This window comes from Chlorocebus sabaeus, chromosome 3 (assembly GCF_047675955.1).
Source record: "Chlorocebus sabaeus isolate Y175 chromosome 3, mChlSab1.0.hap1, whole genome shotgun sequence".
Classification (NCBI taxonomy): domain Eukaryota; kingdom Metazoa; phylum Chordata; class Mammalia; order Primates; family Cercopithecidae; genus Chlorocebus; species Chlorocebus sabaeus.
The window spans coordinates 39,991,147-40,006,528 of NC_132906.1; positions in this window are offsets into that span (position 1 = coordinate 39,991,147).

Here is a 15,382-nt window from a genome sequence, read left to right on the forward strand (position 1 = left end):
GCATTAATCATTTTCTCTTCCTTTACTAATTGCAATAACGGTTAGCACCTGCATACTGATCACTGACAGTTACTGGTTGATATAATTTGGTCTGTGTCCCCAACCAAATCTCATGTCAAATTGTAATCCCCAATGTTGGAGGTGGGGCCTGGTTGGAGGGGATTGGATCATAGGGACAGATTTCCCTTTTGGTGCTGTTCTCCCCAAATCTGAGTTATCCCCAAATCTGGTTGTTTTGAAGTGTTTCGCACCTTCCCTTCCTCTCTCTTCCTCCTGCTCCAGCCATATAAGACATGTTTGCTTCCTCTTTGCCTTCCGCCATTATTGTAAGTTTCCTGAGGCCTCCCCAGCCTTGCCTTCTATACAGCCCCAGGAGTCACGAGCCAAATAAACTTCTTTTCTTTATAAATTACCCAGTTGCAAGTAGCTTTTTGTAGCAGTGTGAGAATGGACTATTACACTGGTGTTAGCACCTTACCTGCATTAACACCTTTCATCTTTATAACAACTTTTGAGGTATGTACCCATAGTATCACTATTTTTCAGATGATAAAATTAAGGCATAAAGAAGTTAGGTAACTTACTCTACAAGACACAGCTAGTAAGTGACAGGAGTGTCATTCTAGCCTATGTGTTCTATTTGTGAAGTCTTAACCACTACTTAGTGTAACTTCTAAGCCTGGAAATACACTTTGTTGCAAGCACATATGACCTACATGGCAAGGAAATGAGAGGAATAACCAGGAAGGAACTAAAACACTCAGTTGAACAACCCTTGAGGGATTGAGTCCTGCCATTTATCATGTGAATCAGTTTGGAAGTGGCACTTCCCTAAGTTGAGACTTTACACGAGCCCACAGCCCAGACTGACACTTAGATTACAGATTTGTGGTAGGTCCTGAAGCTTCCTGATCTATAGAAACACTAAGATAATAAAACTATGTGTTTTTATATGCTACAAAGTTTGGGGGTAATAGTTTATGTCACAACAGATAATACACGAATAAATCTTGATATTACATGGAGGTAAATGCACAAGGCTGTGAAGAACAGAGGTAGAAACATTCGGGGTCATCTTGAAAGCTGATTGCCACAGTCCACCCTCTGTCCCCTATCCACCCTCTGTCCCCTAATCATTAATATTACTCATATGCAGAATAAGTTCACTTTCTCTCAGACTCCAAAAACCTCCAAGACCTCTATTACAGGATCAAATCAAAATTCACAATCTTTTTATCTAAATTAGGTTCAGGTAGAGATGAGGCTATTTGAGTGGAGTTTCATTAGGTATAACTGTATAGGTATTCTCTCTTTACTTAATAAACTACTGAGAAAAGTTATCTAACCTCAATACACCCAACATACAAGGAAAAGACTGGAATAGGACAGCCAGTATAAAGGTTTCTACTCATTAAAAAGGAAACAAGGTACATACAGAAGTCACTAACCCATCACAATTTTGAAATTCAATGGAATAAGTGTTAGGATTATCTTGATTGTATTCTAAATCTTGTGAAAAATTCCCCATGATTCTGTCTTCTCTGGGCTTTTAGTATTGTCTGATTCATCTATCTTTTTTCATAAAAGGGAGCATGTGTTTGTAACTGAGTAATTTTCTCACCAGCTGCCTGCTTATAGAATTTTGGGAATCCAAATTCCTTTTTAGAATTTTGTACTGTTTCTTCCATTTCAGTCTAACCTTATGATATTTCTGTGAAAAAAAATGCATGCCTTTATGTATATTATTCTCCTGAAAATCTTATTACAATTCACTCCATTAGACAGGATTTCCCAACTTCAGCACTATTGGTATTTATGTTTTGAGCTGAGTATTGTTTGATGTATGTGTGCATTTTTTGTAAACACATTATAAGGTGTTTAGCAGCATCTGTGGTCTCTATCCATTAGATATTAGTAGCACCTCCCCAAATTGTGATAACCCAGAATGTTTCTAGACATTGCCAAATGTCACCTGTGGTTGAGGAAGCAGAAGTTACCCTGGTTAAGAATTACTTCCACTCGACTACAGTTCGTCAACATAATCCCTTTTACACATTGAGACCTTGAGCTCCTTCTAAGGTGGTTGAGGGACTATGCCCTTAAACTGCTAATGAGCTCTATTGCTGTATGGTAGAATCTCTGAGGTGTACTCCTAATCTTTTTAGGGAGCCATTTTTTCTGACTGAATGCTTCTTTAGTTCTTCAGTGGCGTAAAGAAAGATTTTAGAGTCACACCCTTGACACAATCTTGGCTTCTATTTTCCTGGTCATTCCCTGGATGTGATCCTTGCTTGGAAGCTATTCTTAATGTTAGTATCATTTACTACCTGGGAATGCTGAGAATTTTCCAAACTGTTAATCATAACTCTCTTATTTTTATTAGCTCTTCCTTAGTGTAGCTCTATTCTCTTGCACTTTATTATAAGCAGCAAGATGAAACCAGGTGGCAACATCAGTTCAATACTTTGGTAGGCATTCTTATTATCTACATAACCCAGTTCATTTGAGACATATTCTACTTTTCATATAATTTCAGAAAACAATGTTGCTAAACTTAATTCTGTTACATAGAAAAGCTTTTCCTTCCCTCAATTTACTGTAGTATTTACCTTAATTACTAGAGACACTCACTCACAGCCTTCTCAGAGACCAGGAGGGTTCAAGTAACAGCTTCTTCAAATTACTTTCGTCTTTCAGCAACACTTGCTGCAAAGCCCTCTTCCCAGTTCCAAAACCAATCCTGTTTTTGTTACAGCAGCATACAACTTTTGGGTATCCAAGCATTCATTATTTATTGTTGCACAACAAATTACCACAAACTTGCGGATTAAAACAACAAACATTTATTATTTTAAAGGTTCTATGTGTCAATGGTCTGAGACCTGTTTAGATGATTAATTCTGGCTCAGTCTTGCTTGAGGCTGAAATGGAGACATCACCTGTGGCTTCGACCACCTGAAGGCTTAACAGTGTCTGGAGGACCCTCTTCCAAGCACACTCCCAATGCTGTTAGCAAGATACGGTAGTTCCTTGCAACACGGATCTATGCATGACTGCTCATATTATGTCTTCCACTAGAGCAAAGGATGCACAAGAGAAAATGATTTCAAGACAGAAGCCGCAGTGCATTATAACCTATTTATTGAATATACCATTATTTTTGCAGTATCCTATTCACCAACCACAACACTGGGACAATAAAGTTGAGCATTATATAGGAAAATGGAAAGCAGCAGGTAGGGATCGCTGAGGGTATGTTGAAGTCTGGCTACTTCACTAGTACAGGGGAAAATTATTCAGACACTAGAGACTACCACATTATAACTATTAAATAAATATTGACTGAAAATATCCTTGATGACAAAACAGCCAGTGAGAATTTCTTTTCCTTTTGAGTTTTATTAATATTGTTACATAAAACATCTTTAAATGATATTTCTTAATTTCTTTCACTGGATGATGACTTATCCATAGTAAATATTAAACTAGTAATCATAATAAATTTGTGAAATTTGATTTCAACTAAATTTATTTTTTGTGACCTAGTTACTATCAATTATAACTTATTTATGTTTATTTATATGTATTTGTTTTATACCTTCAAATATTTTAAAAATGTTCAAGGCAGAATCCCTATTTGTATGATTCTTTATTCATCTATATATATATCCAAAATAATTGACATCAGGATCTCAAATACCCGCATTGTTATATTGATTGCAGCATTAATCACAATAGCTAAGATATAAAAACAACCTCCACTTTCATCGATGAATAAATGAATAAAGAAAATGTATAAACATACAATTAGATACTATTCAACTTTTAAAAAGAAGGAACTCTTGTCATATGAAACAACATAAATGAATCTGCAGGATGTTACACTAAGTTAAATAAGTCAATCACAAGAGAACAAATACTGCATGAGTCCAGTTTTATGAGCATCTAAAATAGTTAAACTTATAGAAAAAGATAGTAGAACTGTGCTTTGTAGGGATGACAGCAGGGAGACCCAGGAACTTGTCCAACAGGTACAAAGTTTTAAGCATGCAAGATTTAATCATGCTAGAGATCTACAGTACAACATGGTGCCTATAGTTAACAATACTGTATTGGGCACCGAAACAAAATTGTAAAGAGAGTAGATTTTAAGTTGCGTTCTTATTGTAATAAGAATAAACAAAAAGAGAAAGTATGTGGACACAGAATATATGACAAATCTTTGTTCCTAGAATCTGAAAATATGTATGTGTGTGTTTGTTTTCTGCAGTAGGAAAATATTTGCCTGAATTTTTTAAGAAGCAGACTCTGTAAAGGGTTCACATCATGTGAGGATATTAAATATGTTTGCATAAACAACCCCAGGATTCTTATTTAAATATATCTATACAAAATAAGCATAAATGTAGTTAAATTAATAACTTTGGAAAGGAGAGCATAAAAAACTCTTATTCCTCAAATCAACAAAATTTAGAAAAGAAATTATTTAAAAAACCCAAAGACATTGGACTCTAGTGCTGATGAAGCATCACAAAGGATGCCTAGGAAAAAAATATTTTTATGTAAGATATTTTACTGATTTTTGAATGAAATTTCCATATTTCCACCAGTTAACACATTTATATGTTTGTAGTAAAATTGTAATTTATGCTTTTTATTAATTGCTGCATTGATCATAAAGTGTTACCCATTTTTATTCAAAGAGAGCTATACTAAACCCTAAGTAGGATCAAATAAAAATCAGACAACCTTGAAGGTGGAGGGAACAGAATTCTCTCCAACACAGGACCAAGAAAATTAGATTCAAGTTAATGGACCGAGAAAACACTTACTAAAAGTAAAATGGTATTGAGATGCTGTCTTGAAGAAATTAGTCAGATTATTCAGGGTGACCATTATTTTGGGTTAGGAACTCTATATTTTAACCATGTTTCCCTTACTTCTAGAGTATAATCTAGTTTTATTGTGGCCAGTTGTTATGTATATAAAATTTGGATTAAAATGATACATTTTAAATTATATTAGGCTAATACACAATACTGAACCAAGATTTATTTCCATAATAAAATGAAAATATACACAAACTCATAGACAATTATAATTATATCTTAAAATGTGTCAATTATAAACAAGAATCTTCCATTTTATTGTTAACCAAGTAAGATGAATTCTACGTCCCCATATGTGAGAAAGCAGAACATATCTGTGTCTTTTCCTATCAGTGTACTGAATCTTGAAGCCATAATTCAATAGAAAGGGGGATAAAAATCAATGGTGCAGGTATGTGCCAAGATAGTATAACTACGGAGAAATGGAAAAAAATGTGAACTTTTTCTATTACTTGTAAATAGTGTCTGCTTATTACCTTTTTTTGACAATTTTTCCCAAATATAATATTTTTAATATGCTTCTTAACTCAAAAAAGCATTTTTGGGGGAGGAGGTGATGTATTTTATATTATCCACAATAGTTTTTCTATGGAATATTATTTAATCAATTCATGAGAAGTAAAATAAATGACTTAGAGAAATGATGAAGTACATTTTTGTTCTGTAAGATTAAATCTGTTTGAATAAAATCATGTTAATTAATCCACTCTCTTCACCTAGTAAATTTAAACAAATTATTAAGCCAGTCTAACATATAACTCGTTGTACTGCATGAGATAATAATTAAATAAGCAAAGAGCATCATTTGGTACTGATCATGGATAATTTACAGTGCAGAATACACAGAGCAATAGTTGTACTCGCCCTCTTCATAACAATGTCAGTGACTCACAAATGACAATTCAACAGCTCTGCAGAGACTCATTCATGAGGAGCAGGAGCTATGTACTTATAAGAGCTTGCTCTTTTAAGAGAACGAATTAAATGGCAATGCCTATGATTATATCATAATGATTAACTTAAGTGAATATAATGAAGCATGTAGTGAATTCTTAATATCCGTTTCAAAGCGAGTGGTTATCCTAGTCTACTTTAATCTCAGTTATGTTCAAAGGGTATGCTACTAAAAATGTGTGGTTTCCGGGATCAAAATACTCAGGCATCATGTGAGACAAACACGAAAACTGTAAGATAAATGTTTGCTAGTGTATTCATTAAGGTTTCCAAAGTAGACAGTTTTATTATTCTCTGGCGTTTTTTTCCTCCACATTTCATCTTATTGAATCATCTTTCTTGTACAAAGGCACATTTATTATACACATGAATTGAATAGACATGGCACTTCTTAGCTCCTTATTTCAGCTGTTACCATGACTGACATAGCTCTCTGCCAGGCTAATTTGATGAGAACAGTCAATACCACTGTGAAGGTTTTGATTTATTTATTTATTTATTTATTTATTTACTTACTTACTTTTTGAGACGGACTCTCGCTCTGTCACCCAGGCTGGAGTTAAGTGGCGCCATCTCCGCTCACTGCAAGCTCCGCCTCCCGGGTTCATGCCATTCTCCTGTCTCAGCCTCCCGAGTAGCTGGGACTACAGGCACCCGCCACCACGCCCGGCTAATTTTTCGTATTTTCAGCAGAGACGGGGTTTCACCGTGTTAGCCAGGATGGTTTCAATCTCCTGACCTCGTGATCCGCCCTCCGTCACGCCAGGATAATTGTTTTTTGTTTTTGTTTTTGTATTTTTGGTAGAGACACGGTTTCATCGTGTTAGCCAAGATGGTCTTGATCTCTTGACCTCGTGATCCGCCCGCCTTGGCCTCCCAAAGTGCTGGGATTACACACTGTGAAGGTTTTAAAGGAAAAAAACTGGTCAGTTGGATTGCAGCCTGCCTCACTGCTATGAAAAAACAATGCTTTAACATCACAATAACCCCAAAATATACAGTACCCCTGAGGTTTATGTTGCTATTAAATTTCTAAACTAGCAAATATTTTGAATTGTAGATGAATATAGAAGCTTTAATGCTTAATAAAATATTAAGAGTAAATTTAATGACATTCAGAGCACATAAAACAATGAAAGTTTTTCTTTCATTCCTACTCTTTCATTTTTTGCAGCTGTTATTGACTGCTGAGGTGCAACTTTCCACTGCTACAGACTTGGTCATAGTTTTCATCAGTTGGGAAATTAATTGTTGCTTATTCCTAATTTTATTAACAGAAATTCAACTTAAAAGATTTTTTTATTGTTTTTAGATCTTCTTTCTTTATTTTTCGTATTTACTTTTACTGAGTGTTAACCTACTTTTTCTAAAAACAAGACCAAGAAGTGAAAATGCAGTCCCAGCTCTAGACTGAGATTTTAATTCCAGGAAGTTAATTTTAATTATAGGAAAGTTAGCTGCATAAATGGTTTGTTTGGCCAAGATAATGTTTTTAAAAAACTTTAAATGCATCAATAGATTACATACATACTTCAATTTTGTCCCCAGATTTTCATTTCATCTGATCCTGATATCACTGCAGTGTCTCATATGAGCTGCAACCAGCCACATTTCAGAATTACAGTATCATATTCATTATATATTCTATTCAAATTTTACTTTTAACTTCTGCTGAGGAATGTAGAGGCTAATAGCTCTAACAAAATAATTCTCTACTTAGAATAAGCAGATAATTTAGATGGAAATTAAAGAAAGGTTTAATTTTTAATCACATTTTAAAAACATTTATTATCTTATGATTTATGAAATGGGTTATCTTATAAGAAACAAATACAATTACAAGACACTACATACACATGGGTAGAAATATTAACCACTACAAAAAGTTATAGAGTAATATCTGTCTTCCTAGCACAGGTAAAGCCCTTGACTCTTTATTCTAGGGTTTACAATAGATATAATTTTTGCCTATCTTTATAAAATACACAGATACACATATATGCCTATGAGTTATTTCAAAAACACACATTTTAATTTATCGTGAACACTCATATGTACATGACTATCTTACTTAGCATTTTCTTGATAAGCATTTCTTGGCAGTACAAAAACAGCTATTTAGTAAATATAAAATGTTATCCATATGTGATTGAAGTGTTCAGTTCATTTATATTTAATGTAATTAATGATATGGTAGAATTTACCTCTGCCATTATATTCTTTGTTTTGTATATGAGTTATGCCATTTTTTCTGATCTTCCTTCTTTTGTGTTAAATAGGTATTTCTTGTATATTTTTATTACATTTGTTTAATATTTTGGAGTTATTTCTTAGTGGGTATTAAAACCAAAATTCTAATTTAAAACTATCCATTACAGATTACAGCAACCTAAGTTCAATAATATACAAAAACTTAGGGCCAGGTGTGGTGGCTCACACCTGTAATCTCAAAACTTTGGGAGACTGAGGGGAGTATATGACTTGAGCTCATGAGTTCAAGACCATCCTAGGCAACATGGTGAAACCTCATCTTTACAAAACACACACACACACACACACACACACACACATATTAGCCTGGCATGGTGGCAGGCACCTGTAGTCCCATCTACTCTGGAGGCTGAGGAAAGAGGATGGCTTGAGCTCGGGAGGTGAAGTTTGCAGTGAACTGAGATTGTTTCAGTGCACACCAACCTGGGCAGTAGAGCCAGACCTTGTCTCAAAAAAAGTGTTTCTTCTAATATTTACTTCTGTAGTTACTTTTTATTGGTGCTCTGTATTTCTTTGTGTGTATTCAAGTTACTGTCTAATGTCCTTATAGTTTACCCTGAAAGACTCCTTTTGGTGTTTTCCATAGGGCAAATTTGCAAACAGCAAATTCCCTCAGTTCAGTTTATCTGAAAACACTTATGTTCTGTCTTCATTTGGAAAATATAACTTTAGTTCAGAGAAGACTCTTTGTTGACCTTTTTCTTCTTTCAGCAATTTAAGTTTACACGCAAATTTAAGGGTGATTTTTGGATGAGATTAACATTTAAATCTGGAGATTTGGGATAAAGAAGGCTACTTTCAATAAGGTGAGTAGACTGCCTCACCCAGTCAGTTGGAGCCTTGAAGAGAATTCAAAGAAAAGCTTCCCCAACTGATATGGTTTGGCTATGTCCTCACCCAAATCTCATCTTGAATTGTAGCTTCCATAATCCCCACATATTGTGGGAGGAACCTAGTGAGAGTTAATTGAATCATGGGGGTGGTTTCCCTCATGCTGTGCTTGTGATAGTGAGTTATTATGAGATATGATGGTTTAAAAAGGGACTTTTATCCCTTTTGCTTGGCACTTCTCTCTTGCCTGCCACCATGTAAGATGTGCCTTTGCTCCTCCTTTGCCTTCTGCCACGATTGTGAGGCCTCCTCAGTCATGTGGAACTCTGAGTTCATTAAACATCTTTTTCTTTATAAATTACCCAGTCTTGGATATGTCTTCATTAGCAGCATGAGAACAAACTAATACAGTAGATTGGAACCAGGTAGTGGGGCACTGCTGTAGAGATACCTGAATATGTGGAAGTAATTTTAGAACTGGGTAATAGGCTGAAGTTGGAACAGTTTGGAAGGCTCAGAAGAATTCAGGAAGATGTGGGAAAGTTTGGAGCTTCCTAGAGACTTGTTGAATGACTTTGACTAAAATTCTGATAGTGATATGTGTAATAAGGTCTAGGCCAAGGTGGTACCAGATGAAAGTGGGGAACTTGTTGGGAACAGAGTAAAGGTCACTCTTGATATGCAAAGAGACTGGCAGTATTTTGCCCCTGCCCTGGAAATCTGTGGAACTTTGAATTTGAGAGAGATGTTAGGGTATGTGGGGAAAGTAACTTCTAAGCAGTGAAAGTGTTCAAAAGGAAACAAGAGTATAAAATTTTGAAAAATTTTCAGCTTGACAATGCAGTAGAAAAGAAAACCCATTTTCTGGGGAGAAATTCAAGCTGGCTGCAGAAATTTGCATAAGTAACAAAGATCCAGATGCTAATTATCAAGACAATGGGGAAAATGCCTCCATGGCATGTCAGAGACCTTCACAGCAGCCCCTTCCATTACAGACTCAGAGGCCTAGGAGGAAAAAATGGATTCCTGGTCTGGGCCCAGGGAAGTCCTGCTGTGTGCAGGCTCAGACTTGGTTCCCTGCATCCCAGCTACTCTAACTCTGGCTAAAAGAGGCCAAGGTACAGCTCAGGTCAAGGCTTCAGAAGGCATAAGCCCAAAGCCTTGGCAGCTTCCATGTGGTGTTGAGTCTGTGGGTGTGCAGAAGTCAAGAACTGAGGACTGGGAACCTCTGTGTAGATTTCAGAGGATGTATGCAAACACCTAGATGTCCAGGCGGAAGTTTGCTGCAGGGGTGTAGCTCTCATGGAGAACCTCTGCTAGGGCAACGTGGAAAGGAAATATGGGGGTGGAGCCTCCACAAAGAGTCTCCATTGGAGCATTGCATAATGGAGCTATGAGAAGAGGGCTACCATTCTCCAGGTGCTAGAATGGTAGATCCACCAACAGCTTGTACCACACACCTGGAAAAGCTACAGACACTCAATGCCAACTGTGAAAGCAGGCTGGGATGGGGGCTGTATCCTTCAAAGTCACAGAGATGGAACTGCCCAAGACCATGGGAACCCACCTCTTGCATCAGCATGACCTTGATGTGAGACGTGGAGTCAAAGGAGATCATTTTGGAGCCTTAAGATTTGAGTGCCCCACTGGGTTTTGGACTTACATGGGGCCCATAGCCCCTCTGTTCTGGCTGATTTCTCCCTTTTGTCATGGGTGTATTTATTCAATGCCTGTATCCTCATTGTATCTAGAAAGTAATTAACTTGCTTTTGATTTTACTGGCTCATAGGAAGAAAGGACTTGCCCTTTCTTAGATAAGACTTGGTCTCAGACCTTTGGATTAATGCTGGAATGAGTTAAGATTTTGTGGGATTACTGGAAGGGCATGATTATATTTTGAAATGTGAGGACATGAGATTTGGGAGGGGCCAGGGAAAGCATGATATAGTTTGGCTATGTCCCCACCCAAATCTCATTTTGAATTGTAGTTCCTATAATTTCTATGTTTCATAGGAGGGATCTGATGGGAGGTGGTTGAATCATGGGGCAGTTACCTCCATGCTTTTCTCATAATATTGGGTGAGTTCTCATGAGATCTGATGGTTTTATAAGGGGGTGTCCCCCTTTTTGCTTGACACTTCTCTCTTGCCTGCCACCATGTAAGATGTGCCTTTGCTCCTCCTTTGCCTTCTGCTATGATTGTGAGGCCTCCTCAGCCATGTGGAACTGTGAGTTCATAAAGCCTCTTTTTAAAAAATAAATTATGCAATCTCAGGTATGCCTTTATTAGCAGCATGAGAACAGAAAAATACACTAAGCAAGAGAAAAATTATTCAGTAGACTGCTCTTGGGAGTAGTCTTTGCTCCCAATTTTTCTAGAAAAAATGGAGAGAGAGAATAAGCTCAGAGACTTGGATTCCCAGCTCCATCTGCACCATCAGTTTTCTTGGGTGGATTTCAAGCCTTCCAGCCCATACTGAAGATTTTGGACTTTTCAGCCTTCATAATTGTGTGAGCCAATTCTTTATAACAAAGAAAATTATATTGTTTCTTCATAGAACTATGGCTAATATCAATGAATTCAGGAACTAAAAGATGTTCCATAGGAACAGAATCTTAAGGATGAACTTTCCAAATTACTTCAGAGGTTTCTGAATTTGGCTTTTTAATTTGATTGTATTTAAAGACTCAATGACCCTACTTCCAGTAGTAGAGTACAGATAACTCAGGGTGTAATCTGGCCATAGAAATACATAAATACCATTGGATACCCCTAATCAAAAACTTATCTAAAACAAGAATCTGAGCAACCGTGTACATGAAACTTTCAAATATTTTTGCCTAAATAACTAGTATAATTAGATAGGCTCTTTGCTCCTAATTTCCCTGTACAAAATATATAGAGAGAAGAATAAGTTCAGAGACTCGAATTCCCAGCTTAAGCACCATAAAAAGACACAATCTTCTATATTGGCCCTAAGAGAAACCCATATCTCTTGTAGCCGTTCAGCTGAGATTACTGAAAACCAAACCAGAGTATCACCCTGTGAGTGGCTGAATTAGAATGCAAATAAAAATCTCAGCCCCAGAAGATGTCTAATATTAAAGTAAGGGCATGGATACAAAGGAATGGGATCTTGAAAGTTAAAACCAGGAAATATGGGAAGACTGTCATGAACCCAGGGACCTTGAGTTTCTAAATTCTGATGAGTCTTCCTTGCCAGCAAAATCGGCCTCTCCGCCTCTAATAAAAGTTGCCTCTCAGTCTTCTGAGAGGATTAATCCCACATTGTCTGAGGAAACTCTAAGTGCCTCCCCTGATACAGTTGCCTTGTAAGACAATGCTGATTCTCCTTAGGTCCCACTTTCACCATCCCTCTTTTCTTCTAGACCTAAAACTAGATTCAAGTCCTGGTAGATGCCCAAAGGTGAGGTGCAAAGTGTGACCTATGAGGAAGTGCACTACATACCCCCTCCAAAAAACCACTTACATTTTCTAATCAATACAGAAAGAAATCCAGGGAATATATGAGTGTGGCATAATAGTTGGAGGAATGTAAAATTGGATTGGGTCAAATTCATGGATATGGGCCCACTAAGGAGAAAATCTACATTTAATGTTGTGGCTTGAGAAGTTAGAAGCAACTCTTAACAGTATGCTTCGTTGGTTGGCTGAAACATGTACCAGAAGGTGACACAGAATGAGAGAGCTAGAAATGCGAGATATGCCTGGGTTTACCACAGATGAAAAGATTCAAAGGCTTAGGGATATTGGAATGGTAGAGTGGATTTTCCATTTAAGACCTACTCCCTCAACCTGAGAGGTCTAGAAGACACACATTTCACCATCATTGCAAGAAATACATATGTGAGGGGAGCCCTGGCATCCTGTAAGTGCTCAGTGGTCTCTCTTTTCCACAGAACAGAACTAACAGTGGGAACTGTAGGCACGGAATTGGGAAGCTTAAATGCATCGAGAATAATTAGATCCCAGGATAAGAGAGGACATGTGGCAGCACTCAGCTGCCAAAGGCAAGATTGGCACAGTTATCACAATGAACAGCACAGTCAAAGCAGTAATCAAAATAATTTGCACAGACCTGTAGTGTTAGCTTATTGTTGATTATTCTGTTCCCAAAATTAAAATAGATGGAAAGTCTATCAAATTCTTATCTGATCTGTACAAGCAGAAGCTTACTATGTTAAGAGAACAAAAGTCTAACCAGAATCATAAAAACAGAGTATTATCACCGCTCAATCAATTCCAGGACTTGAGCTAGTTCACAGACCCAGAATCCCTTGAATAAAGTGGCAGCTGGGTCCCTTTGAGAAAGGATTCTGGTACACTGTCAAAAATTTATATTGGTAATATTTTTCCCAGATGTCACAAAAATACCCATGGCCTTTTGCAAGGTAACTGTTCATTGGGGAAAAGAAAATAATCAGATCTTTCAGGGACTGCTGAGCACTGGCTCTGAACTGACACTAATTCCAAGAGACACAAAACACCACTGTGGTCCACTAGTCAGAGTACGTTCTTAAGGAAGTCAGGTGATCAATAACAGTTTATCTTAGGTAAATTCATGGATATGGGCCCACTAAGCAGGAAAGAGGGGACCTAATGGATCCTCAAATTGATTCTGTGATTATTTCTTCAGTTTTGGAAGGCATACTTGAAATAGACATATTCAACAATTTGCAGAATCCCGATATTGTTTCTCTGACATGTGGAATAAGAGCTATTATGGTGGGAAAGGCCACGTGGAAGACACAAGAAGTTCCTTCTCCTAGAAAAATAGTAAACCAAAACCAACACCATATTTCTGGAGGGATATAAAGGGATTCAAGTGCCACTCAGGTATTAGTGCCACTGTCAAAGACCTGAAGCATGTAGGAGTGGTAATTCCCACCACATTCCCATTTGACTGGCCTATATGGCCTGTGTGGAAGACAGATGGATCTTGGAGAATGACAGAGGGTTATCTAAACTAATCAGATGGTAACACCAATTGGAGCTGCTATACCAGATATGGTTTTATTGCTTGAGCAAATCACAGAACTTCTGGTATCTGGTATGCAACTAATGACTTGGCAAATTGTTGTTGGTATTTTCATCCCTATTAATAAAGATCATAAGAAGCATTTTACTTTCAGCTAGGAAATCCAACAGTACACCTTTGCTGTTAAACCCAAGGGTTATGTAAACTCTGCAGCACTATGCCATAATTAATTGGCAGATATTTGATCAACATTCTCTTTCACAATATATAGCACTAATCTATTGCACAGAACAATACATATACATATTCTCATATGTAATGATAGCACTATGATCACTGAACCTAGTGAGGAAGAAGTAGCAACTATTTTAACTTATTCATGTTTACGTGCCAGAGGTGGGAATTAAATCTAACAAAAGTTCAGGGGACTTCTACCTCAGTGAAATTTCCTGGAGTCTGGCATTGTGGGGTGGTGTGGGGCATATTGAGATATCTCTTCTAAAGTGAAGGGTAAGTTGTTGCAGCTGGCTCCTCCTATAGCCAAAAACAGAAATATAGTGTGATTCTAATGAGCCTCTGTGGTAAAGTGAGCCTCTTCGGTTTTGAAAGCAACATATTTCTCATTTGGATGTGTTACTCTGGGCTACTTACTAAGTGACCCAAAAAGCTGCTAGTTTTGAGTGGGGCCCAGAACAAAAAAAAAAAAAAAAAAAAAAAAAAAGGATCTGTGGCAGCTCCAGTCTGCTGTGCAAGCTGTTCTGTCACTTAGGCCATATGATTCTGCTGATATAATGGTGCCTGAAGTGTTAGTAGCAGATAAAAATGCTGTGTGGAGCCCTGGACAGTTCCCTGTCAGTTGACTGCCATGCAGGCATTTAGAATTTTGAAGCAAATCCCTGCAACCCTCTGGGGATAGCTACTCACCTTTTGTTAAATATTTTTTGTCTGCTGTTGGGCCTTTGTAGAAACTGAAAGATTGACCATGGGCCACCAAATTACCATGGAGCCTAAATTGCCCATCATAAATTCATTGTTTACTGACTTGCTAACCCATAGTAGACATGCACAGCAACATTTAGTCATCAAATGGAATTGGTATATATAAGATCAGACCTAAGCAGTCACTGAAGGCACAAGTAATTTACATGAAAAAGTGACCCAAATGTCCATGGTCCCCACTTCTGCTAAACGACCTTTTCTCTTCTAGCCCTTACCCATGGTCTCGTGGAAAGCTCCTTATGATTAGTTGACAGAGAAAGAGAAGACTTAGGTGTGATTTACAAATGGTTCTCCAAGATATGCAGCATCACAAGATAGTGGATGGTGCAGCACTACAGCCTCTTTCTGGGACATCCCTGAAAAATAGCCGTGTAATTGTCCCAGTCAGCAGAAATTTGATAATACACTTGGTTGTTCATTTCAAGGAATTTCACTGAA